Source organism: Pinus tabuliformis, chromosome Q (assembly GCF_031772625.1).
Source record: "Pinus tabuliformis cultivar Carrire ecotype Pingquan chromosome Q, CPIR1, whole genome shotgun sequence".
NCBI classification, from domain to species: Eukaryota; Viridiplantae; Streptophyta; class Pinopsida; order Pinales; family Pinaceae; genus Pinus; species Pinus tabuliformis.
The window spans coordinates 5,700,150-5,727,639 of record NC_142296.1 but is presented as its reverse complement, the minus strand read 5'-3'; the positions used below and the strand labels follow the sequence as shown (position 1 = coordinate 5,727,639).

The 27,490-nt window shown below is 39.5% G+C and overlaps 1 protein-coding gene and 1 pseudogene across 3 annotated transcripts in view; both read right to left on the bottom strand.

Moving 5' to 3' along the window:
• LOC149217998 (PHD finger protein ING1-like) overlaps positions 1–27,490 on the bottom strand; it is a 280,739-nt gene that overhangs the window by 35,878 nt on the left and 217,371 nt on the right. The gene's annotated exons all lie outside the window — the stretch shown is intronic.
• LOC149217999 (protein VTE6, chloroplastic-like) overlaps positions 16,758–27,490 on the bottom strand; it is a 33,428-nt pseudogene continuing 22,695 nt past the window's right edge.

Genomic DNA, 27,490 nt, shown 5'->3' with positions numbered 1-27,490 from the left:
AAACACATTCCACATCTTTGTCTTTCCCTTCAACCACTCCTCCCTCTACCTATAAATAAGACGAACGTTGGTGTGCACATACACCATTGTCTTTGCCCTAGACTACTCAAGCCTGCTCTTCTTCAAAGTATACAGATTCCCATATGTGCTCCAATTCCTCTCACAACGAAAGGATGAAGTAACCTAAGATAGGAGCTTCATGGCTAACTGTTGTAGAGGAGGGCATGTTGCCCCATGAGTTTCCCACCAAGAATAGGGCTTTTTAGCCCCCCTGTCTCTAATAACATCCATAGTTTTAAAAACCGGCCACAAAAACCGGTTACCGGTCAAACCGGCCGGTTAGATAGCTGGCCGGTCCGAACCGGCCTAATAAACCCGGTCAGCTCTGTCCTGTGCCCAAAATATGGCCCTAACCGGTCAAAACCGGCCGGTTTAGGACGGAACCGGCCGGTTTGTATCAAACCGGCCGGTTCCGTCCTAAACCGGCCGGTTTATGGACAGCCCACCGAAACATGACAAAAAACGCAGCTGTTTAGTGGTTTAGTGGTTTAGGGGTTATGATTTTCATGACTTTATCAATAGGAATGATACATGTTCTAGATACTTCATCTCTCAAACCTTACTACAATTTTCTAAGTTCTTAAAATATCACTGCAATTCGGGAAAATTGAAATACCATTGTAATTCAGACCTTTGTAATCCACTGAAATCTTCAGACCTTCTTTAGTATCATTATAGTTTCGGACCTCTATTAACCAAGGAAGATTTTGTACCTCTGCAATGTTATTAGGCCTACAATCTTCGGACTTCTATACGAAGTTACTGTGATTCTTGGGTTTCTGTAATACTCCGGACTTTGGATCTTTGTGATTCTTGGGTCTCTGAAATACACCAGACTTTGAACCTCTATGATTCTCGTGTCTCTGAAACACCTCAAAATTTGGACCTCTATGCAGACCTATTTTAATTTAGGGGCAGACTTTTTGTCTGTCGTTTGGTTCTCTTCTTTTGTATAAGCTTCTTGCTAGTCTTGTTATACTTGATCTCCAAATGATCAAGCTACAGATGAAATAGTGATATTTCCAGCTACCAAGGATACAAACCATAGCTTTGATACCATGTTGGAAAATGGTTAGGGCAATATATTAAACCTAACATTTTCCTTAGAAGAAATTTACTTGTGATATTAGTATCTTCTTAGTGGTTTAGAGCCTCATTGCTTATGTATTTTGTCGATGATATGTATTGCACTCGGTGCCATTTTGATATATTCACCTTTACATGGTATATAAATGAGCAATCTTTGCATATTTTGTCTCTATTGGGTTGGAATCATGCTTTTAAATCTTAAAAATAGTTTTTTTCATTAAAAAATAATTATTTAATGTATTTTTCTAAAACCGGTTCGTTTAGACCAAACCAGTCCCGGTTAGACCGGTTCCGGTCGGTAAACCAGTTCATTAGGTGGACCGGTCCGGTCACCGGTTCCGGTTTTAAAAACACTGATAACATCATAGCCTGCAAATCACCTAGTGCCAGTCGAAAACCCTACAAAGGCATCCTCCACATCATCAAGGGATGCTCTATCCTGAAATATCTGTCTCAATGCATTCTTCCTCCCCTGTGAAATCTCACCATCCATGTGAGGAGGGAATCTACGTGAAGGCGCATTATTCAGCCACTCATGGTTGCATATTTTGGATTCAATGAGTGAGCCAAGCAATGCAAAGGTGTGCAATTCTTGTCCCACCTGCTAACAAGAATATCATGTATGGTGGTGAAGAAGGCCTCCGTTGATGTCTCATACTCAAGGCACTCACTCTGAAAAATAATGGTCCTCATGGACTCCATCATCGAATCCCATCCCTCATAAAGGCCTCCGCACAGTGCCAGTGGAAAACCCTACAAAGGCATCCTCCACGTCATCAAGGGATGCTCTATCCAGAAATATTTGTCTCAATGCATCCTTCCTCCCTTGTGAAATCTCACCATCCATGTGAGGAGGGAATCTACGTGAAGGCCCATTATTCAGCTACTCATGGTTGTAGTATTTTGGGTTCAACGAGTGAGCCAAGCAATGTAAAGGTGTGCAATTCTTATCTCGTACTCAAGGCACCCACACTGAAAAATAATGGTCCTCATGGACTCCATCATCGAATCCCATCCCTCACAAAGGCGAAAATACTAGAAAGGCATCCTCCACGTCATCAAGGGCTGCTCTATCCTGAATATGTATCTCAATGCATCCTTCCTCCCCTGTGAAATCTCACCATCCATGTGAGGAGAGAATCTGCTTGAAGGCCCATTATTCACCCACTCATGGTTGTAGTATTTTGGATTCAATGAGTGAGCCAAGCAATGCAAAGGTGTGCAATTCTTGTCCCACCTGCCGACAAGAATATCATGTATGGTGGTGACGAAGCCCTCCACTGATGTCTCATACTCAAGGCACTCACACTGAAAAATAATGGTCCTCATGGACTCCATCCAATGTTCCACCAAGACTCCGGTGTGGGGAAACGCGGATGCGGGGAGGATGCACACGGGGAACGTGTGGGAGTACCCTTGAATTTTAGGGAAATTTCGGGGGTGCGGGGAGACGTCGAGGTATATATGAATTTTAGGGAAATTTCGGGGGTGCGGGGAGACGTCGAGGTATATATATATATATATATAATTCAAGTTCATATTCATTGTTCACTGTTCAATAATGAAAGCATAAAAATATTAAATAGAAAATTGAATCATTGATCCATCCTCATCATTCATTTTGATAAATACATCATTCATATGACATATTCAAGTCTCATTATTGAATTATTCATACATACCATGAGATTCGATAAAAATAAATAAAAATCAATAATGAAATATTCAAATATTTTAATCCATATCATTCATCATTCTACAATCTACATTGATTTAAAAATTAAATTCATCATTCATCATTCTAGAAAATCTAAATTGAAAGCAAAACATACTAGTATATTTTCAAAGTTTGAACCTAGGTTTTAGACTTTTAGTTATTTAATATTTTTTTGTTCTATTTAGTTTTACTTTTATTTTTTTTAATTGTTTTGATTTTAAATTTTAAATTTGGGTCTTATTAGACAAATTTAAAGGGGGACGCCCAGAAGCACCCTTTTTGAAGGGGGACGCCCAGACACCCTTTTTGGAGAGTCTAGACTCCCACACTGGGAAAACGCACCCCCTTGCGTCTCCCCGAGTATCCCCAAAAAGGGTGCATGGGGAAACGCACCCCCAAGAGACTCCCCGTCCTGCGTGCGAGAGGTGTGAGGGGTGCATGCACCCAAACCTGGGGACACGTCCCCATGGAACGCTGACTCCATCATCGAATCCCATCCCTCATAAACCTCTCCTAGGTGTTGGAGAATCTAGGTCATTCAAAATTAAAGTGATTCTTCTTAACATGATAACAATTTGTGAAATGTTTTTACAATTTATCTTAACTTGATCTTCATTGTATTATTAGATTGTGTTTACTTCATCAAATTGCTATCAAAACAAAGAGACAAGAACACAAGATATTTGGCTTTCAGCTAGGGCCACAACCTCTCCCTCTTGGAGAGGAACACTCGCACAAGATTCTTCTTATAGAAATTCCAATTGACGAATACCAAGACCATGACCCTTGACCCATTCTGCCACTCCAAGACCAAGATACCAATCCTCTCCTCTGTCACTGCTGAGATCATCCTCATTGTTGCACCATTGAGGCCATCATTACTGCATCACTGAGATCTTCATTATTGCTTCTTCATCATGTCAACGAGGCCTCTTGTCTTCATTGAGATCTTCATTGTGACCTTGATTCTATGACAATCATCATGATGACTGTTGCACCATATCTTCATTTGTACTTAGATCATCACTGCATTCTTGCTGAGATCATCATCACAATGACTGTGACCATGTCAAGAGTGTATTCCGAGACTGTGATGATCCTTGTCACCTTTTCTTTGTTGAAGTTTCTAAGTCTACTTAGTTAGAAACCCTCCATGCACTTTATCTAATTTATTCCTACCTACTTGTTATTTTACTTAACAAGTTATTTACAATGTAAATACTGAAAAGAAACACTAGTGCATGCTCAACAGATTACAGATCAACAACTAAAGGAAACAGAAACAATCACACCATATGACACCATTATTTTTGGACCAATGTCCCCGGAAAAACCCAATGTGGGAAAACTGATGCAGCTATCTGAGGGTTTTCTTATTAAGCAATATCAGAGTACAATTTAGGTGCCGAAACTGGCCTACCCAACAGAGAATTTCCTTAGCAGTAATACCTCTCAGTTTGAGACAAATCTCCTAGCTGAAACCCCGGATAATCCTTCCGGCAGCTCCTCAACACCAATCTGCCCTAGAAACCCCAACTTCAGCTTTTTTAGGACTGCGTCAGCCCCTCTCTGCCCAGCGCTGGCCCTGCATCACCCCGGATGGGTCTGCATCAGCCTTAGGAGGCCCTACCTCAGCCCTCAGGCCCTTTGCATTAGCAACGTTGGCCTTTTTGAGGCTCTGGGTAGCTCCCGGCTGCCTCTGCGTGGCCATGCGTGAGCCCTGGCTAGCTTTGCATCACTCTCCCCGACTACTGCGTTTCTCTCCCGGCACTATCTCTACCTCTCTGTCTCTTTGTACTCAATGCCCCTCAACTGCAACTCCCGATCACTAATTCTATCTCTCTTAGTAAACCTCGCTCTAAAGAATAGAATGACTAATCACTCTGGTGTATTCTCCAAGTGACCCTCAAGCCTCCTCTTATACTTTTCTTGTTGACATATCAACGGTCGAGATTAAGTCCATAATCAATGACTAAGATTAGATCTGGCTTGATCCATGTCTTTTGGACCATTCTAACACAGTTTCATATTAATACACATTAATATTTTATTTTCCCTAAGTTTAGACTTAAGGACTCCATTAAAAATATTAATTATTTTAATATCTCCTGAACTGTTTAGAATCTGCCCAAACCCTTTCTAGGTATTGGAGATCTCATGTGCCCCAACCTCTTCACCAAATTCCGTGGCTAGAGCACATTCGATGCTACCCCAAATCAACATTCTTATTATGCCGAGAGAGTAATTCTTATCATTGCTTCTCATTATGTTGAAACTGTAACCCTTGTCATTGTCATTAAGTCTCCTTCTCATTATACCGAGACTACTACAGAGATATCACTTGGATCTTCTTCATTATCAGTATGCCGAGACTATAGCAGTGCTTAGACAATATGCGGAGGTTACTAGAGATAGATCCGAACCCTTTACAGTGATATCCTCTGAGACTTAACTTGTTGTAACCATGCCGAGACTGCAGAGATATGTGCGAGGGCTTCACTGTCATTGTAACCATGACTGTTGCTCATTGTGCCATCCGAAGACTCAAAGGAATCCGAGAATTTGTCCTTGATGTACCATCCGAAATAGCAGAGAAGAATCTGACTTCTTGCACCCTACTATACCCATCTGAAATCTGTCCTGCCTGCACCTCATACCCATCGAAATTTCAGAGGAGAATGTGAGTTCTGTGTCTTCCATTTGCAGATACCCTAGACGGGTATTTATAGTGGTTTGTGCCTCCTATATTGAGCCGACTTGAATACATGAACCGACATGTCTATTATTTGAGCCGACATGACATTTGAATATATATTTAATTCAATATTGAAGCTGACATGATGAATTCCTTATCGATTTGCTTGCAAACTTCTTGGGCTTGCTAATGGAGGATTGATCTTGGTCTTTGGAGGGCTGCTACACACTTTTGTGGACTTGTATACATTTACATAAGCTCATGAAGAGCTTCTTTTTACATGACATGACTCTTTGACATATTAATAAATCCTAAAGACATCAAGAAGAAGTCTTTTGACCTATGACACTTCTTGCTCATGAAACCCATGTAGCAAGGCATACAAAAATAATTTATTCTCTTTTATTACATCATTTACAAAGATCATGTCATTATGAAGACCGAACCTAGTTACACTTTCTTCAACACTCCCTCTTAACTAGGGAGGTATTCATAATGGTACTTGGTCATTCTCAATCTAAAGAATTTCTCATAAGAAGAATCGTATTTGCAATCCATCTGTTATAGCATCATTTCAACCAAACATTGTTTTCATTTAGCAAGGCCTTGACTAACAGCTCTATCTCTTACTTAGATCAAAGCACATAACGTTGGCGAGACTAGTGACTGATAGACACGCATCAAAATTGTCTCTCTTAGGGTCATAACCACCTGGGTGTTCTCCGAGTATGCCCTACTAGGACTATTCTTATGATTTATCTTGGGTTCCTAGCCCTCAAGAATATCGATCCTCTTGCCCACTCTTGTCTTGGATGCCCTACCACATCCTCAAAGAGTGTCAAATGCCAAATGATCACACAATCCTCCATTCTTTCTTCCAACCTAAAGACAAGAATGGCGTGTCTAACTCTCCTCTTGACCAGGCATGAGTTCCAAGTTTCTCTTTACTCAGAAACTTACTCATGTTCCTTTACTCATAGGAACCTTCCAGAGCTCCCTCTTAAACAGGGACTCTATCATCAATACTTTATAGGGTCTTCTAGTTGATTGATGATCCAAGACCTCGATGTCATCAATTTCTTCATATGTAGGGTTCATCCATCCATCACTTTCCTTCATCATGTCATTCCTTTCCCAGAAAGTATCCTCCTTGGCTTTTCATCTGGGGCTTCCTTCATAGGACCATCTATCTTCACTTTTCCCTCAATGGTGATTGCTCTAAAACACAAGGTACATAGTTGTGACATCAACTCTCCTTACCTTGGCCCTACACACATACCCAAACTTCTCCAAGAGGTCAGAAACCAAAAACAAATCACATATTACCTTTTTGGTGATGGCCTTTTCCAGCAACATCTTCTTGTAGGTATCAACACCCTGCATACTCGTTGACACTTCTCCCAAAGATATATGTTGTCAAGGGTCTTCATCTTTTCAGACTTCCATCAGAGTCTTCATATCTTTCTGGGAGATTTCCTAGTCAAATCTTCCTGATCCTTTGGATGTTGATTGCCTTCATCATGGTTGCATATTTCACGATCTCTTCCATCCTCACACCTTCCATTCCCAGGAGCTTTCAGTCAGAGTTCTTCAATTGTAGTCAACCACCTCATACTTCGTATGAGGACATATTATGTTGATTTCATCTAGTGTGACTTATGTCTTTCTGCATCCTTTCAGAGGAGGAGATCATTTTTCTCTCGATCATGCTTGATCCATGTTACCTGCAACCATATGTCATGACATTACAATATTAAATTCAAATACAAGCATACATACCTCTGTTTGTTGATTTGGGGTAGCATCAGATGTGCTCTAACCACAAAAATTGGTGGAGAGGCTAAAGCACATGAGATCTCAAAGACCCAGAAAGGGTTTGGGCAGAATCTAACCAGTTTGGGAGATGTTAAAATAATTAATATTTTTAATGGAGTTCCTAAGTCTAAACTTAGGAAAAATAAAATATTAATGGGTATTAATATAAAACTGAGTTAGAATGGTCCAAAAGTCATGGATCAAGCCAAATCTAATCTTAGCCGTTGATTAGAGATTTAATATCAGTGTTGATGGACCAACGAGAAAAGTATAAGAACTAGAGGAGGCTCGAGGGTCAGTTGAAGAACACACCAAGTGAGACAAGAACTCGATTTTTTGGGGTAGGGTTTGTTGAGGAAATTGAGTGATCAAAGTTGCAGTTGAGGGGCAATGAATACATAGCAAAGAGGCAAAGTTAGTACCTGGAGGATCAGCGCAGAAGCTGGAAGAGGTTGACGCCAATGTTTTTAAAACCAAAACCGGTGACCAGACCGGTCCAACTAATGAACCTATTTACCGACCAGAACCAGTCTAACCGGGACTAGTTTGGTCTAAACGAACCGGTTTTAAAAAATACATTATATAATTAATTTTTAATGAAACAAAACTATTTTTAAGATTTAAAACCATGATTCCAAGCCAATAGAGACAAAATATGCAATGTTTGCTCATTTATATACCATGTAAAGGTGAATATATCAAAATGGCACCGAGTGCAATACATATCATCGACAAAATAGAAAAATACATAAGCAATGAGGTTCTAAATGGCCTATAAAATCCAAAAACAATGTTGCAAGCTATGAGGCCATTGGCCTACTACAAGTCTATAGTGTACACATGATCAATCATCAAGTTCATCACCACTACTAGCCACAAGATCATCATCAGGAGATACATAGACATCATCTGGTTCAGAGTCTGAGGATGCCCCAACCTGATCTGCAACCTCAGTATCAATGCCACCAATAACAATAGAAGTGGACCTAATGGAAGCACGAGTTTGTTGACCTGCACGACTAGTGCCTTCCATTGGTTCTTTGCCTTTCCTTGATGTCGCTACTAATCATGGTTCTGACGCCGCCACATAATCTGCTTCATCCCCCGCTAAAGCCATGTAGATATCAAAATCAGCCTCAAACACAGGTTCTTCAGTCTCCTCCACCCATTCTGATGTTCGATCAATATCATCCAACACAATGGGATCTAGATCAAGTGTTTTGCTCATCATTTGGTTCCTCCTTAGTCGAAGGTTGTATTGCACGAAAACAAGATCATTTAACCGTTTTTGTTCCAAACGGTTTCTCTTCTTCGTGTGTATGTGCTCAAAACAAACCAATTGCGCTCACAACCTCAAGCACTACAAGTTTCACTGAGGACTCTAATTGAAAACCTTTGCAATTCAGGACACTGGCCACCAAATGACTCCCACCAATGTGCTGCAAAGAAAAACAAATTGGAAATTGGAATTGCTTACCTGGTTGGTCCACATCTCTTGCCATCTTTGCCAAGTTTTTGCCAAAAGTACCACCTGCCACAGTGAAAATAGTAAGTTGTCTATGTATTTCCAACTGATCTGCATGGCTAGGGACCATGCGCTCCAAGCAATGAATCAATCCAGCTCTGACCTCCCCATCATGCAGATCTCCTAGCCGATTTTTATAATGATACTTTGGGTTCAAAAAATACCCATCTACATGTATAGGATGATGGAGTTGATTGTTCCATCTGTTATCAATGATCCCCCATATACGGCCATATTTAGCTAACCTGTCCTTGTAAGCTACCCATATCTGCTCCTTTGCCTGATCCATAGCCTTATAAATGTAACCCATGGCCAATTTTTCCCCATCCAGCATCCTTAGCACCTTAACAAGGGGCTCGGTAATTTTCACAAGCTCTACAGACCTTTTCCAAAAATAATTGTCTAACACTTTCTTTTTGGTGTCTTTTCCATCTGGTCTACGAGCCCACCGAGATTCAGCCCAGTCTTCAAAGGAAAACATTTTCTGCAAGTTTTTATGTTGACCATTGAGACATTGCAATGTGAGAAAGTGAGTTGCAAATCTCATAATTGCAGGCCTAACAAGCTCTTTGCCCCCTGTGTTTTTCCTCATTAGGCTCAATACCCATGAGTGGTTGTAAATGTATTTTGTAATGCACTTGGCATGCTCTATAGTGTTTTTACCCACTCCACTTTGCCTATATCCTCAAGCATGAGGTCTATGCAATGTGCAGCACATGGAGTCCAAAATATGGTCTTATATTTGGTCTCAAGCATCTTTCCAGCAAAAACATAGTTTGAGGCATTATTTGTGATGACCTGCACAACAAGCTGCTCCCCAACTTCCTGAATAATGTTATCCAAAAGCTCAAATAGAAGGGCAACATCCTTCACCTTATCAGATGCATCAACTGATTTCAAAAACATGGTTCCTTGAGGGCAAGAAACAAGGAAATTAATGATAGTGCGATTCTTTCCATCGATCCATCCATCTGACATGATGGAACAACCTATTCTGAGCCATGAATCTTTAAACTCAACCAAATACTCATCAATGGAAGATATCACTTTTTGCAAAAGAGCTCCCCTCAAGTCATGCAGACTAGGGCCTTTGAAGCCTTTTCCTGCAGCTATAACAGAGTCCCACATAGCTTGGTAATAAGGTGAGTAAGCAGCATTAAATGGGATATCTGAATCATACCACCATCTAGCAATGTATTGATGAGAAGTTTCTTTGCATTGTTTTTTCCAATGTTGATCCAAAGTGGGTTGACGACTTGGCTGGGAGGAAATGGGATTAGAAGAGGCAATGTTGGCAGAAGATGAGAAAAAACTTTGGATGTTTGTTCTCTTTGTTCCTTTTGATGGTTGGCCACAAGAAGGATGAAGATAGTGAAAGAGGTCATTGCTGGAAGGGATAGAAGTTGAGTCTTGAATCTCATAATCATCATACCCACTCTCTTTCATAGCGTCTAATAATTCCCTCTTCCTTGCAATGTCATCTTGGATGGCCTTCTCCCTAGCCTTATCCTCATAAAACTTTTCAAGCTTGGCAATGTATTCTGCCCTAATAGGACCTAACACTGCATTTGGTGCATCACATGGTTTTACTTGGCCTCTTACCCTAGCTAAGTGTTGTTTCAATCTAAGAATACCCCCACCTCCAATAGATTTATGGCATAATTTTCCATCAATTATATCACAATGAGCCCATGCACTGTCCTTTCCTTTTGGAGCCATGTTTTGTTGAAATAATAACAAAATGCAAAGAAATCTGCCATTTAAAAAAAAATTGCAGCTAAGCAACATGGAAAACCAAAGCTAAATGTAGGAAAACAAATGCACATGCAAGCTACAAAATTTGATAGCATAGATGATAGAAGTGAGAAATTTATAACTTTATAACACATAAAAAAATTAATTCATGGACAGCAATCAAATGAGGAATTTTCAAGTGAAAATCCTTACCTGGAAATGAAAACTAGCTTCCTTAGCCTCCTCTCGAAGATGGCAACTCCACTGACAGCAACAAACTATCTCCAAAATAGCTCCAACTCCAATATGACTACTCCAGCAAAAACTCAAGACTCTCCAAGCTCACAAACAAACTCACAAACCCTTCAAATTAGATGTGTGAGACAAATGAGAGGGAGAGGGGGCTCTTAAAGGCTTGGAGAGGGTGTTTTTGGATGGAAAGCACTCTTAGTTTCCCTCCAAAACCCCTAAAAAACATTGAAAACAACGCTGACTGGGCTCACGGTGGGCTTGACCGATAACCGGCCGGTTTAGGACGGAACCGGTCGATTTGATACAAATCGGCCAGTTTCGTCCTAAACTGGCCGATTAGGACCAATTAGGTCTCTTTTTCCGCCACAAAGGGTGTCTAACCCGGTTTTTTGATTGGTTCCGACCAGAGGGCCTACTAACCGACCGATTAGCTGGGCCAGTTTTTAATACTATGGTTGACGCAAAGCCAGCTAGAGGCCACGCAGAGGTAGCCAGGAGTTGCACAGAGCCAGAAAAGGGCCAACGTGTGAGACGCAAAGGCTCCAGAGGCTGACGCAAAGCCTAGAGAGGCTGACGTTGGGCCAGAGAGGCTAGCGTTGGGCCAAAAAGGTTGATGCAGAGCCTAGAGGCAGCGCTAGGAGCTTTTTCGTGGGACGGTTTGGGAGCTGGAGAGTTAGATAGGGTAATGCAGTCCCTATCAGAGTGACACAGAGCAGCAAAAGCTGCATTGTTGCTGCGGGATCGTTCTTCCGGTGATTTAGCCAGAATATTTGTCTCTGACTGAGGGGTACTACTGCCAAGGGCATTCTCTGTTGGGTGATCCATTTCTGGCATCCAAGTTGTATTCTGAAACTGCATAATAATAAAACCCTCTGAATAGTTGCACCGGTTTTAAAAACAACGATGTCACTTGTGTGTTTGTTTACTTTCAGTTGATGATCTGTAGATGTTGATACTGTACTTGTATTTATTTTCAGTATTTACATGGTAAATAACTTGTTAAGTAATTGAACAAGTAGGAAGAAATAAATCAGATGATACAGGAAGAATTTCTAACGAGTTAAAATTAGAAATTCCAACATGGTATCAAAGTGTGGTTGCAGATCATAGGATCACTGAAAGCATCATCCAAGTCCCGAGTAATAGAAGCTGTTCCTAGCAGAAAGCAGCAAGGAAGGGGTGACGCAGAGAGCCCGCATCGTCAGTTCGAGCCAGGAGGAGGATCAGCGCTGAGGTAGAGAGGAGCAGACCTGACCTACGCAGTGCCCGGTCATCTTTCTCAATCAGAAAGGATTGATGCTGTGGCCAAGAGGTGCAGATTTCATTGATGCCGGGATTGCGCAGAGCCTAGAGGCTGAGACCTTCAGATTGTTGATGCCTAGGAGGTGGGGGGTGAGTTGCGGAGAAAAGCTGGTGGGGTACTATGGTCAAAACAATACCTAACAAGGCAAGACCAAGGTGGAGGGAGTTACTGCCGAAAATTTCTAGCCAACAAATCCAAATCAGTGGTGCAGTTGCACAAACTATCGGAGTGGGGCATCTCGACATTGGCAGAGGGGTTTCCAGAAGGGAAATCGAGGCTCAGAGGGAGTCAAACTGAGAACTTCCAGACGGGAGGTTGAGAGACTCCGCAGGAGTCGATCAGAGGACTTCCAAGAGGGAAGTAGAAAGACTCGAAGGAGTAGAAAGAGGAGCAACAAAATGGTAGTGAATGCGCTGAGAGATCAGGATAGACTGAATGGAGCTTCCAACTTCATAGTCTGGAAGGCCAGGTTCTTGTCCATTATAGACAGGTATTGATTAAGCACTTCGCCTTGAAAACAATAGCGATCCCAGCTAACCCAGCTAAAGATGAGAAGTACGAAGAGGCAATGGCCAAGGCTAAGTGCATCATCCTTGACCCTTCATCCTTGACAGGGTCAAGGATCATGTGGTGCCACATATTGCCGAGAAGGGTATGGCAAATGAGATGTGGGATGCCCTGAAGAAGTTGTATCTGCATACTTTCGTGTAGAGGAAGATGCTTCTAGAAAATCAGTTGTGGTCATACCAGATGCAAAAGGGAGAGTAGATAGAAATCTTCCTCAGGCGATTGACGAGATCCGGAACTAGCGGACTTCCATAGGGGCCACGCTGAATGAGGAGATGTTGGTGAGGACCGCACTGAACGCAGTCTCAGAGGACTGGGAGGTATCTGTCCAAAGCTTACTAGGCAGGTTGAACCTTCCAGATTGAGAGGAGCTGTGGGTGGCTCTTCGTCAAGAAGAGATCAGACTGCTAACAAAGGCAGGGAGTAGCGATAAGGGGATCAGAATCAAGAAAGAGGATGAGGAGGATGCTACTCTAGCACCTGCGTGAAAGCAGGAGAAATGGAAGAAGAAGGAACTCTCCAAGGTCAAGTGCTTCCACTCTGGAGAACTGGGTCACTATGCGAACCAGTGTCCTAGGAAGAAGAGCAAGGGAGAGGCTTCTGAGACTAAGACAATACCAGCGAGGGCGGAGAAAGAAGTGGAGACAGATGACGATTATGCCATGAGTGCTCATGCGCCACTTGAGAGGAAGTGGGGAGACATCGAGTTGTAGTCAGACAAACTACAGGCGATGAGGGGCAGGATCCTCGAGGTACCCAACCTCTTGGATTATACCTTGCTACGGGAACCCCGAAGAGGAGTAGCAGGACTGGCGGATGTCGGTAGAGACAAATGCGGATGAAGCGACAGCAGGTGCTACAGTGAAGGAGTCTCGGGACAGCGTGAGGCAACAGTGCGAGATGCATGGAGTCGTTGCAGCAGCGTAGAGGTCAGTAGAGGGACCACTTGTCAGCGACAGAGGGAGCTTCAACATCGGGAGTGTTTCTAGCCTAACAGAGATGTCAGATTTGGGAGGATCAGTTACTTACTTCTCAGTAACTGAGTTACAGTGCAGAGATTTGCAGTGGCAGCGCTATGGCCAGCACGATGCAGCATGATGAGAAGGGATGTAGTGCAGATGCAACAGTGGCAGTGGCGGGGCCATGAGCAGCAGTATAGGATGCAGCAGTGCAGAGGATGTTGGGCGGGGAGGCCTAGCATCAGCACAGGGACTGATGCTGGACGATCAAGGTGATATTCAATGAGTATTACTAGAGCACAATCCTCGCTAAGAGGGAGTGTTGATTTGGGGTAGCATCGAATGTGCTCTAGCCACGAAAATTGGTGGAGAGGCTAAAGCACATGAGATCTCCAAAACCAGAAAGGGTTTGGGTAGAATCTAACCAGTTTAGGAGATATTAAAATAATTAATATTTTTAATGGAGTTCCTAAGTCTAACTTAGGAAAATTAAAATATTAATGGGCACTAATATAAAATTGGGTTAAAATGGTCCAAAAGTCATGGATCAAGCCAAACCTAATCTTAGCCACTGATTAGAGATTTAATCTCGGTCGTTGATGGACCGACGAGAAAAGTATAAGAAGAGGCTTGAGGGTCAGTTGGAGAACACACCAAGTGAGATCAAAAACTCAATTTTCTAGGGTAGGGTTTGCTGAGGAAATTGAGTGAGTGATCAGAGTTGCGGCTGAGGGGCAGACATAGCAGAGAGGCATAGTTAGTACCGGGAGGATTAGCGCAGAAGCCGAGAGAGGTTAACGTAGAGTCAGCAAGAGGCCACGCAAAGGCAGCCTGGAGTTGCGCTGAGCTAGAGAAGGGCCAGCGTATAAGATGCAGACGCTCCAAAGGCTGACGCAGAGCCCAGAGAAGCTGGCGTTGGGCCAGAGAGGCTAACACGGAGCCTAGAGGAAGTGCTGGGAGATTTTTCGTGGGCCAGACTGGGAGCTGGAGAGCCGGATAGCTTGATGCAGAGTAGCAGAAGCTGCATTGTTGTTGTGGGATCGTTCTTCCAATGATTTAGCTGAAATATCTGTCTCCAACTGAGAGGTACTACTGCCGAGAGCATTCTCTATTGGGTGAGCCATTTCTAGCACCCAGGTTGTATTTTGAAACTACATACTAATAAAACCCTCTGAATAGTTGCACCAGTTTTCCCATATTGGGTTTTTCTAGGGACATTAGTCCAAAAACAATGATGTCACTTGTGTGCTTATTTACTTTTAGTTGATGATCTGTAGATGTTGATACTATACTTGTATTTATTTTCAGTATTTACATGGTAAATAACTTGTTAAGTAATTGAACAAGTAGGAAGAAATGAATCAAATAGTACAGGAAGAATTTCTAACGAGTTAAAATTAGAAATTCCAACATGGTATCAAAGCGTGGTTGCAGATCACAAGAGAACTGAAGGCATCAGCCAAGCAGAGCAGCCGCAGCAGAAACAACTGTCCCGAGTGACAGAAGTTGTTCCTAGCAAAAAGCAACAAGGAAGGGGTGATGCAGAGAGTCTGCATCATCAATTCGAGCCAGGAGGAGGATCAATGCTGAGGCAGAGGAGCAGACCTAACCTATGCAGTGCCTGGTCATCTTTCTCAGTCAGGAAGGATTGACCTGATTATGAGATCTTAAACAATTATTAAGGTATTTCAGACTCATGTGCATGGATATGCCTATGTTACTTTGTGAAATGGATCGATAAGATTGCGAAATACATAGACAATGAAGTAGTAAAAGAAACATAATAGATAACACACATAAACTCAGCAGGTTTAATAAGGAGTTCACCCAACACTCCTGGGCTACGTCCCCTGGTCCAGCCTTCAGTGGTGACCTCTTGTAACGACCTATCTAAAATATAGATAACACAAGAATATTAGCATGCATACGATGCATGCATATGATAGCTACATATGCATGTATCGCATGCACCGCACTAGTATTTATATACTAAATTAACTATAAGTATTAAATATCATGACACTCCTTCAAATAGAAGTTATATTCACCCATCAACATCCATATTGCTTAATGCGTCATGATTAATGGGCAAATACCAATGATATAAATTTAAAATGTATAACGTAAAAATAATTATAAAGAGATAGATGCTAAAAATTAAGCTAATCTTAAAAGATGGTTATATAATTATATATCTTAGAATATTAATAAATTAATAAAATGATAATAATAACTTAAAGATAAGGTACCTAGTATGAACCTAGGACCTTTATATTAAAAACAAACAAAAAAGAATATTAAACCAAAACTCATAATACGTATCAATATACCTTTAAAAAGAAATACATATCACGTGACATGGGAAGGGTGTCACCATAAGGAGAAGCGGTGGGTTGCTGGTGGAGGGGGCAGCCACCGCCAAGAAACAACATATAGGGGGCAGGGAACAATTTTGGAGGGGCATCGAGAGCAGAAGAAAGAACCAAGGGAAGAGACATACTGAAGAGGGGCGAAATTTATAAACCGAGTTACCAACAGAAGGAGAGCCTTGTTGTTCTGAGGTTTCTGGGCACGGGGGAACAGTCTGCTTCAATTGAGAAGCTTACTGGACTGAGTATCGAGGTTATGCTCAGTTTGGCTGGGTGGTTTCGGTCTTTTGGTAACAGAAGCGGGAGCAGCTTGAGGCATCATCAACCATAGGAATACAGGTAGGTACTCTCATCAATTCTGTCAGTTAGATTTGTAAAATTTTATGTAATTTTATCACAGGTTCATGATGTTTTTTTCAGAAATCCTTTAGTGTCTTTACAATGGCTGTTAAATTTTGTACAGTCCTTAAATCAAATTCTGTATAGTCCTTACATCTGGTATCAGAGGCAGTTCAAACTCTCAGACCTGTTAAGTCTGTTAAGGATTTAAATTTATTGAAATAAGGTTGTGCTAAAGCCATTTAAATCATTCACCCAGGAACACATATAATTAATTTTACAGCACTCATTGTCTGTTTAGGACTTCAGTTAGATGAACTTTCATAGCTTTTGTTAGTTGCTCAGCGACTTCCCTGTCATTGTTTTACCATAGGCCTTCTCAATCTCACTGGAAACTGTATCACTAAGCTTTGTGCAAAAACTTGCAACAAATCCCAGCTGCCAAAGATTTCTAAATGCTATCCCACCTAACCCAAAAATGGAGCCTAAAGCACATAAGCATCCAGCAACTCCAGAACTAAAAACACTGCTTGGCCCTCGTCTTCCTTTCCTTTTCTCTGCAACTCCTTCAGCCTCTTTCTGTTTTAGCTTCAATTTTGTAGCTCCTGTACCAATAATAAATAACGACAACAACAACAAAAAACTCTGCTTCCAAATGCCCTCCATGATAAGCTCCCCAGCAGGAACGCGGCCCCAATGCCAGGAGTCGTGAGACCATCGAAAAGTAATGGAGAACCCGCCAAAAATATGAGAGTGTTGCTAATTATAGCAGATTCCCATGTTGGCGGAGACAACTGAAATGTGCCAATTGCCTCCGGCAAAACCCCGACAATTGCAGCCCGACGTTGACCAATGTCATTGGGAATCTTCTGGTGTTTGAAAAAAATTCTCTCGCCTGCGCAAAAGCTTTCTTAGGGCATAAACTAAAGGAAGATTATAACCATATATATATATATATAATACCAAAACGCAGCCAACAAGTTGCTTGGCTACAATCCATAGGTCGACAACCAGTCGCTGCTATAGCCACCGACCACTGCCCAGCTTTTGACGTAACGGCACTACCTGCAAGACCACACACCTCTCGTCATAATGCACACCGTCACCGCCACAGGGCAGTCGCAACCTCTGCAATGCCAATAGACCCCATTGCCACCACAAATAGATCACCAGCATAAATTGAAGGCTTTAGTACTATAGATCCTCAGAGCGAATGCACACAAAAGTCAGAAATTGAGTCGTAGCGTACTATAGAACCTTGATCGGACTTTAAAGTTTAGAGGTAAACACGAGGCCAGGCTTATATCCGACACCCACCCAGTTAATCAACCACGTGCTAGGATATGGCATGAGTTTTATAGCTTATCGACGCGTAAGGGTATGGATACTCTGTGGGCTCTTACATTAAAGACTATAATACATAATATAAAGCCATCATATAAATGAATCAAAAAATGTTTTATAATGAGAGATCGGGTCACTGTTTTTAGTATCTACAAATATAAATACCGTTTAAGGACAACTCCAAATTAACTTCAATGATGAACCTTTGGATCCATAAACATTTTAGCATATTAATGTAACTTTTCCTACATAAATGGTAGCATTATAATGAACAACAAGGGAGGTAATAGACGACAACCGGACTTGTCGAAGGTGCATGTGGGCTCCATTTAGTGATGCGGATTATAAGCATGATCACGAAGACAATGGAAGAATAGTGGATGTTAAATATTTGGGGCTGGCGCTGAAAGGATTTTCATTTATTTAGTTTTATTTAATTAAAATTAATGTTTTAATAGTACAAGAGCCGAACTAATTTAAAGAGCCATTACTGAAACTATAAAGAGTGACTAAAACTGTAAAGATTGTAAAGGAGTTTTAAAGAGCCATCTATCCTGAATAGAGTATGAAACCTTATGAACTTGTTCTAAATCTATACAAAACTTCGTATATCTAATTGATTGACTTGATGAGAAGTACTTACCTGATCTGCTGCGGATGAAGATGCTTTAAAACTTCTCTAGTTTGCTCCCGTTACCAAAAGACCGAAACCACCCAGCCAAACCGAGTACAACCTAGATACTCAGTCCAGTATGCTTCTTAATTGATGCAAATTGTTCCCCCGTGCCCAGAAACTTCAAAACAAGCAAGGCTCAATTGTTCCTGATGATAAACTCTGTCTACAAATTTTCCTCCTGTTTCTCCTCCCCTGTTTTCAGCTTTGGCCTCTCCTTATGTACTGTTCCTTGGCAGTGGTTGCTCTCTCCATTAACGAGCCCACCGCTTCCTTTCTCAACGACACCTCTTGAATGTAACGTGAGTCTTATCTTTCTTTTAAAGATATATTGACATGTGTGTTTTTTGTCTTGATTAAAGATTTTATTTGTTTAATTAAAATGTCCTAAGTTCATACATAGGAACTTTATTTTGGTTTAATTTATCCTTTTAATAATTTATTAATATACTTTATTAAAATTCTAGGATAGATAATTATATAACCTTTTTTAAGAATTCACTTAATTTTTTACATCTATTTCTTTTATAACCCTTTTACTTAATACTTCTTAACTTAATATCATTGGTAATTGCTCATTAATCATGATGCATTAAGTAATTCAAGTACTTAGTTCACCCTTTCTATTTGTCCATCAGTCTCAGGATGACAAGTTGAGAATGTATGTTATGGACCAACAAACACACTGGGGAAAAGTACTCGCCCTTAGTCGAATTTGCAAACAATAACAATTACCACAGTTCAATTAGAATACCCCATTTGAAGCATGTACGACAAATCTTGCAGAACACCGTTAAGTTGGGACAGGTTAGAAGATCGGGTGATAGTAGGGCCAGAATTAATCCTAAAAATGGAGGAGCAGGTAAAACAAATTAGAAAACGGTTAAAAGAAGCATAGAATAGACAAAAGAGTTATGTTGATGCTCATGGAACTAATAGGAGGTATGAGGTAGGGGATCAGGTTTTCATCCGCATCAAACCGAATAAAAGTACTATTCGATTTGGAAAAGGGGCAAAGATATCACCTCGATTTATTGGACCACTTAAAGTCATGGAAAGAGTTGGACCTGTCACCTATCGTCCTGCACTGCCACCTCACTTGCATAAAGTTCATAATGTATTTCATATATTTGTATTAAGGCATTACATAGCTGACCAATCTCATAACCTTCAATGGAAGGAACTGCAAGTATCAAACAAAGGAATCATATCGGTCAAACCATTACGTATACTGGAACATAGGGTTTGACAGCTCAGGAATCGTCTAGTAGACCAAGTTAAGGTCCAGTGGGACAAGTATAGTCCTGAATCAACTACTTGGAAAGATACAGAGATCATATATCAAAAATACCCCAACTTGTGTCAATTTTGAAGAACTTTAAACCATGTTTTGTATATATTTACTTTACTTTAAATCAAAAACTCAGAACCATTTTAGAATGACCATATATAAACATGAACTTTTATGACATGATATTTGTTTAATTCCGCTAGTACATGGATACCAGGACGGAATATGTTATTGATCTTACTCAATTATAGTTATCAGGGTAAAGTTTAAATATTGAAGTAATTTTGCTCCTGATAAAAATTAAGATATTATAATTTTGTTTCATTTATGCATATCAATATGATTGATGAGATAGAAATCAAATTAAGGCTCAAAGAGATTCCATGATAGGGTATTAACCCTGATTCTACTGGGAGGGGTGGAGGTGTTGCCCACTGTTTATCCTCCGAACCCTGGAGTCATGGGAGAATTATGCGAGTCACGCTCCCCTAGACGTGTGATGATGACTGTCGGATGCCTACTAGGGATTAGGTCAGTATAGCCGACGCTGTCATCCTTGGAGTTTATGAATGGTTAGGTCAATAAACTGACACCATGGCATACTCCAGTAGAGGACGGATAGGATAGGAGCAGAAGAGATAGGAAGGATAAGATGATTTTGTGATAGCCTGGGGAACCTAATGAAGTAAAACATGATCATTAAAGTTATAAACCTAAAAGTATTCAAAACACCAATTTTATAGTGCCCTCACATTAAGTAAGAATTTAACCTCAATACACAATCTGAACAAGAATGTACTAATTGCTATTATAAATATTAATATATGATAAAAACTCTAACTTCGGGACGAAGTTTTCTTAAGGAGGGGTGTATGTAATGACCCATCATTAATATAGAGAGCACAAGAATATTAGCATGCATACAATAGCTACATATGCATGTATCGCATGCACCGCACTAGTAACTATATTCTAAATTAACTAAAATATTAAATATCCTGACACTCCTTCAAATAGAAAAGTCACATTCACCCATCAGCGCACATATTACTTAATGCATCTTGATTAATGAGCAATTACCAATGATATTAAGTTAAAAAGTATAAAGTAAAAGGGTTATAAAAGAAATAGATGTAAAAATTAAGTGAATTCTTAAAAAATGTTATATAATTATCTATCCCAGAATTTTAATAAAGTATATTAATAAATTATTAAAAGGATAAATTAAACCAAAATAAAGTTCCTATGTATGAACTTAGGACATTTTAATTAAACAAATAAAATCTTTAATCAAAACAAAAACACACATGTCAATATATCTATAAAAGAAAGATAAGACTCACGTTACATTGAGGAGGTGTTGTTGAGAAAGCGGTGGGCTCGCTGGTGGAGAGAGCAACCACCGCCAAGGAACAGTACATAAGGAGAGGCCGAAGCTAAAGAGGGGGAGGAGAAACAAGAGGAAAATCTGTACACAGAGTTTATCATTAGGAACAATTGAGCCTTGCTTGTTCTAAAGTTTCTGGGCATGGGGGAACAGTCTACTTCAATTAAGAAGCTTACTAGACTGAGTATCGAGGTTATGCTCAATTTGGCTGGGTGGTTTCGGTCTTTTGGTAACAAAAGCAGGAGCAACTTGGGGCATCATCAACCGCAGGAATACAGGTAGGTACTCCATACCAAACTGAGTAATTTAGTTATATGAATGTTGGTTAAGTCATTTAAGCTGCAAGCAGATTTGAAAAAAAACACATATTATGTTTTAGAGCTTTACATTTCTGCAATAATGACTCAAAGTCTTACAAATAGTATCATGTATTTAATTTTTTTGACTTTAATTTAAATTTTTATATATATATATATATATAATATTGAAAATATTATTTAATACAGTGATCTTAGAGTTAAAACCAAATCAGCGAGATTTTTATTATTTTGTATCAAAGTGTAGTTTTTAGAATGTGAAGTGTTTTGACTTTAGAATGATAGTGAGTGCTTAACAAAATGGTTTTGATAATTTTAAGTCATATTTTTAAGGGCTTTATTTGGTTTTAAAATGATTGAAGTTTTTAATTATTTAGTTAATATTATTAATAGAATTATTGTGTCATTGTCGTCACATTAAATTATTATATGTTATTTTCATAATTTAAATTCGGTTATATATATTAATGTGATTTTTGTCATTTAAAAAAAAACTGTTTAAATTAATCAGTGATGTAAAGTAATGATATTATCTATATCGTTTACTATAAATATTACATTTAAAAGAAAATAGATTAAAATTAGTCCACTAATAATAAAATGATTATATTACATAATTAGGTTATGTTACAATGTTAAAAGAGGATTTATAAAGACTCATGCATTAGAAAAGTATTGTTATGCATTAAGATAGGATTCCCTGCATTAGAACAAGGAGGTCGCGAGACCACCCTCCTTGACCTCAGTACCAATAAGACCTGCCTCGCAGGTAAAAATAGCAAAAAAAACTATACCCGTTTGTAAATGTGAAATTGCAAAACTATATGTTAAATCCAAATGTATACCTCAAATTTTTACAAATTTTATTATGTATACAGGAACATTACGATGGTAAGGACATATGAGCGACGACAACGTGATCGGGCAGCATCACCATCATTAATGCCACCACCATCGTCATCACCATTTCCATCGCCACCACCATCATCATCGCCTCCATCAAGACCATCATCAATACTGATCGCTCCAGCACCGGAGTTGACTATGATAATGAACTCATTGGAAGCCTTATTGGAAACATTAAAAGGGTCAACAATGGCTAAGACCAAAGAAGAACCTCAACCCTTAGCAACCAATTCAGTGGAACCAAAGAATTTTGAGTATAAAAGATCAAAGGAAGATATTTCTAGGGAGCTTCAGAAAATTAAACTCCCAGAATTTTCAAGAGGTTGAGTTGGAGAACGTGTTGACGCATGGTTAGAAGGAATAAACAAATGTTTTAAATTAAGAGAATACTCTTCTTCTGCAAAAACAAAAATTGTTGTATTTCAATTAAAGGAAAGTGCCTTGATTTGGTGGGGAAATCTGAAAAAACAACTACACCTCACAACAGATAATGTCCCTTGGGAATTGTTCGAGGAAAGATTCCGCGCGAAGTATTTACCTCCATATTTTCAAGAACAACAAGCCGGAGCCTTTCATACATTAGTTCAAGGTAATAAAATAGTGGAGGAATACGAGATAAGGTTTATGGAGCTTGTGAAATACATTCACTACTTAGATTTTGATGAACGTCAGGCTGAATGCTTCATATTTGGGTTAAATCCTCGCATCAGGGCCTTGGTAAGGATGTGGAAACCATCATCAGTAGCTGAGGCGGTAGAATGTGGCCGTTATGCAGAAGAACATCTAGGAATCAAAAAGAATGCCAGGCCAGCAGAACCTTTACAATCAGGGTTTTTAGGAAAGACTCCCCGAAATTTCTTCAGGGGAGGTAGCTCAAGACCACCTTATGGTAATAGATTTACCCCAAGAAATGTAGGAACAAGAGCTCCCATGGCAGTTAATACTATAGCCGCTGAATCATCAAACACAAGTCCATGGAAATCCCGTGGAACTGCTAATAAAGGAAGAAACTCAAGAGGAAGCAACATGAGAGGACGAAGCTCTTTATCTAGAAATTCACAATATGATTCAAGAGGACCGACTCCGGTTAATTGTTGGGGATGTGGAGGAAGTGGAACGCATTTTTAACGTGATTGTCCAGAAACTTCATCAAGTATATTGCATAGGACTGGAAAGGAACCAATACCAAATACCCAAGGCAATCATAGAATTCATGCATTAGTCAACAACAATCAAGCGGCACATCAATCCACTGTAGTGGAATCTTCAGGTATTATTGATGGTATAAAACTCAAAATCTTATTTGATATTGGTGCCACAGATAGTTTCATTTCGTCATATGCATTAAACAAATGTGGGTTGGCAGCTCGCAGACAAAATGATTTCAGACAGGTAGAAATGGCCTCAGGAGAACTCCAATCTGTAGGCTTAAATGTGGATCAATGCAGAATTGACCTAGAGGTCTATTTGACTAAATTGAAGGTTTATGTCACAACCTTAGGGACTTATGATTTTATCATAGGTATGGATTGGCTAGAAGCTCATCAAGCTTGGGTACACTGCTATGGAAAAAGAATTCTAGATATAAATGATGAAGGAGAAGCGATCCAAATTCAAGGAATCAAGAGAAAAGTATCTTTACGCTACATATCATCAATGAAAATGAAGTGTTGCCTAAGAAAAGGTTGTCAGACATATGTAATTCAAGAAGTATGTAAAGAAAAATGACCATCCTTAGAACAATATCCGGTGTTAGCCAAATTTCCGGATGTATTTCCAAAGGAACTACCAGGATTACCCCCTGAAAGAGAGCTAGATCTCACAATAGAATTGAAACCTGGTACTCAACCAATCTCTAAAACACCTTATAGAATGACAGCTCCAGAACTTCAAGAATTACAAATTCAATTGAAGGAACTATTGGATATAGGACATATTCGACCCAGTATATCACCTTGGGGTGCTCCTGTAATTTTTGTCAAGAAGAAAGATGGATCCTTAAGATTATGCATAGATTATCGAGACTTGAATCGAGCTACAGTAAAGAATCGATATCCTATGCCTCGAATTGATAATCTCTTCGATCAAATGAAAGGAGTTGTTGTCTTTTCAAAAATTGATCTTCGATCAGGCTATCATTAGCTAAGGATTTCTGAAAGCAATATTTCTAAGACTGCATTCCAGACACGCTTTGGACATTATGAATTTAATGTGGTACCATTTGGATTGAATAATGCACCAGCAGTGTTCATGAATCTTATGAACAGTGTTTCCGCAAATATCTTTATCAATTTGAACGAGTTTTTTTAGATGATATACTCATCTATTTTAAGAATGAGAAAGAGCATGAAGGCCATTTACGGATAATATTATCCTGCCTCAGAAAACACCAGTGGTATGGAAAGTTATCCAAGTGTTTGTTCTTTCAGGAAAAGATTCATTACTTAGGTCATATCATATCAGGTGAAGGGATCTCAGTAGACCCTGAGAAGGTAAAAGCAATCATGGAATGGCCAATACCGAAAAACACACATGAAGTACGAAGCTTTATGGGTTTATCCGGTTACTACCGAAGATTTGTGGAAGGATTCTCCAAAATTGCAAAGCCGATTACAACTCTTCAACATAAAGGTGTTAAATATGAATGGACTGAGGAATGTAATAAAGCATTCTCTAAACTCAAAAGACTACTGACCAGTGCACCAATCTCAAGAGTCCCTGATATGGACAAAGATTTTACGGTATGTACTGATGCATCCAAACATGGATTAGGTGCAGGATAGAGAAGTAATAGCATATGTCTCCAGAAAGTTAAAGCCTCATGAAGAACTCTATGCTACTCACGATTTAGAGTTAGCCGCTGTGGTACTAGCTTTAAAGATTTGGAAACATTATCTAGTGGGACGAAGTTTTATGCTTAAAAGCGACCATCAAAGTCTACAATATTTGTTCACCCAAAGAGACTTGAATGCTAGACAAAGACGATGGAGTGAATTCCTAAGTGAATATGACTTTGAAATATCATAATATATTAAAAGAAAAGAAAATGCAGTAGCAGATGCTTTAAGCAAAAGACCACAGATATTCTCCCTCATACCTATCAAAGTAGACTTAAGGCAATGAGTACTAGAACATCTCATAACAAATAGTTGGTATTTAAAGGTAAGATCTAGTCTTGAAAGTAAAAAGCCAAAAGAATCTAAATTTGAAGGATATGAACTAGAAGATGATGGAATCTTATGATTTCATGGAAGGATGTATATCCCTGATAATAGGGATCTTCGAGACACCATCCTTAAAGAAGCCCACAGAGCAGTATATTGTGCACATCCTGGAGTAAAGAAAATATATACGGATACCAAGAAACCCTTCTTCTGGTCGGGCATGAAACGTGATATCGTTCAATTCATTGCAAGATGTTTGGAATGTCAACAAGTAAAAGCAGATCATTGTCATCCAGCGGGTCTCTTGAAACCTCGCGACATTTCTATGACCAAATGGGAGATTATTTCTATGGGATTTTATCACTGAGCTACCTCTTACTTCTCAAAGGCACAATGTCATTCTGGGAGTAGTGGATAAATTAACGAAAAGCGCCCATTTCATTCCCGTAAGAGATACTTACGAAGTTGCTGACGTAGCACGAGTATTCATAAATGAAATTATCAGATTTCATGGAATACCTAAGAAAATTATATCAGATAGAGATTCGCGATTCACTTCAAGATTCTGGACTTGCATGCAGTCAACCTTAGGAACTCAATTAAATTTAAGCACAGCTTATCATCCTGAAACTGATGGGCAAACAGAAAGGGTAAATCAAGTATTTGAAGATATGTTGAGAAAGTATGTTATGGATCAGCAATCACACTGGGAAAAGTACTTATCCTTAGTCGAATTTGCATACAATAATAGTTACCACTGCTCAATCGAAATACCTCCATTTGAAGCATTATACGGCAGACCTTGTACAACACTGTTAAGTTGGGACAAGTTAGAAGATCGAGTGATAGTAGGGCCAAAATTAATACATGAAATGGAAGAGTAGGTAAAACAAATTAGACAGCGGTTAAAAGAAGCACAGGATAGACAAAAGAGTTATGTTGATGCTCACAGAACTGATAAGAAGTATGAGGTAGGAGATCAGGTTTTCATCCACATCAAACCGAATAAAAGTACTATTCGATTTGAAAAAGGGACAAAGTTATCACCCCAATTTATTGGACCATTTAAAGTCATGGAAAGAGTTGGACCTGTCACCTATCGTCTTGCACTGCCACCTCACTTGCATAGAGTTCATAATGTATTTCATATATCTGTATTAAGACATTACATAGCTAACCAATCTCATAACCTTCAATGGAAGGAACTGCAGGTATCAGACGAAGGAATCATATCGGTCGAACCATTACATATACTGGAACGTAGAGTTCGACAGCACAGGAATCATCTGGTAGACCAAGTTAAGGTCCAATGGGACAAGTATAGTCCTGGATCAGTTACTTGGGAAGATATGGAGATCATATGTCAAAAATACCCCAACTTGTGTCAATTTTGAAGAACTTTTAACCATGTTTTGTATATATTTACTTTACTTTAAATCAGAAACTCAAAACCATTTTAGAATGACCATATATAAACATGAATTTTTATGACATGATATCTGTTTTATTAATCTTACTCAATTATAGTTATCAGGGTAAAGTTTAAATATTTGAGTAATTTTGCTGCTGATGAAAATTAAGATATTATAATTTTATTTCATTTATGCATATCAATATGATTGATGAGATAGAAATCAAAGAATGATTATATTTTAATATGAAAGCTAATGACATGAATAGAATATGGCAAAGTATGTTATACTGTAGTTGACATGTATGAATTATACATAAGCTATTTGTTTTTTAATATGTTAATGCACATTTTATAAATGCATGGACAAGTGTTAATGATTGCAGATAATATCCATTACCAAATGACCACGTGATGACAGAAACTTCCGAACAATTAAGGCTCAAAGAGATTCCATGATAGTACCCTGATTTTACTAGGAGAGGTGGAGGTGTTGCCCATCGTTTATCCTCTGAACCCTGGGGTCATGGGAGGACTGTGCGAATAATGCTCCCTGTCACGCTCCCCTAGACG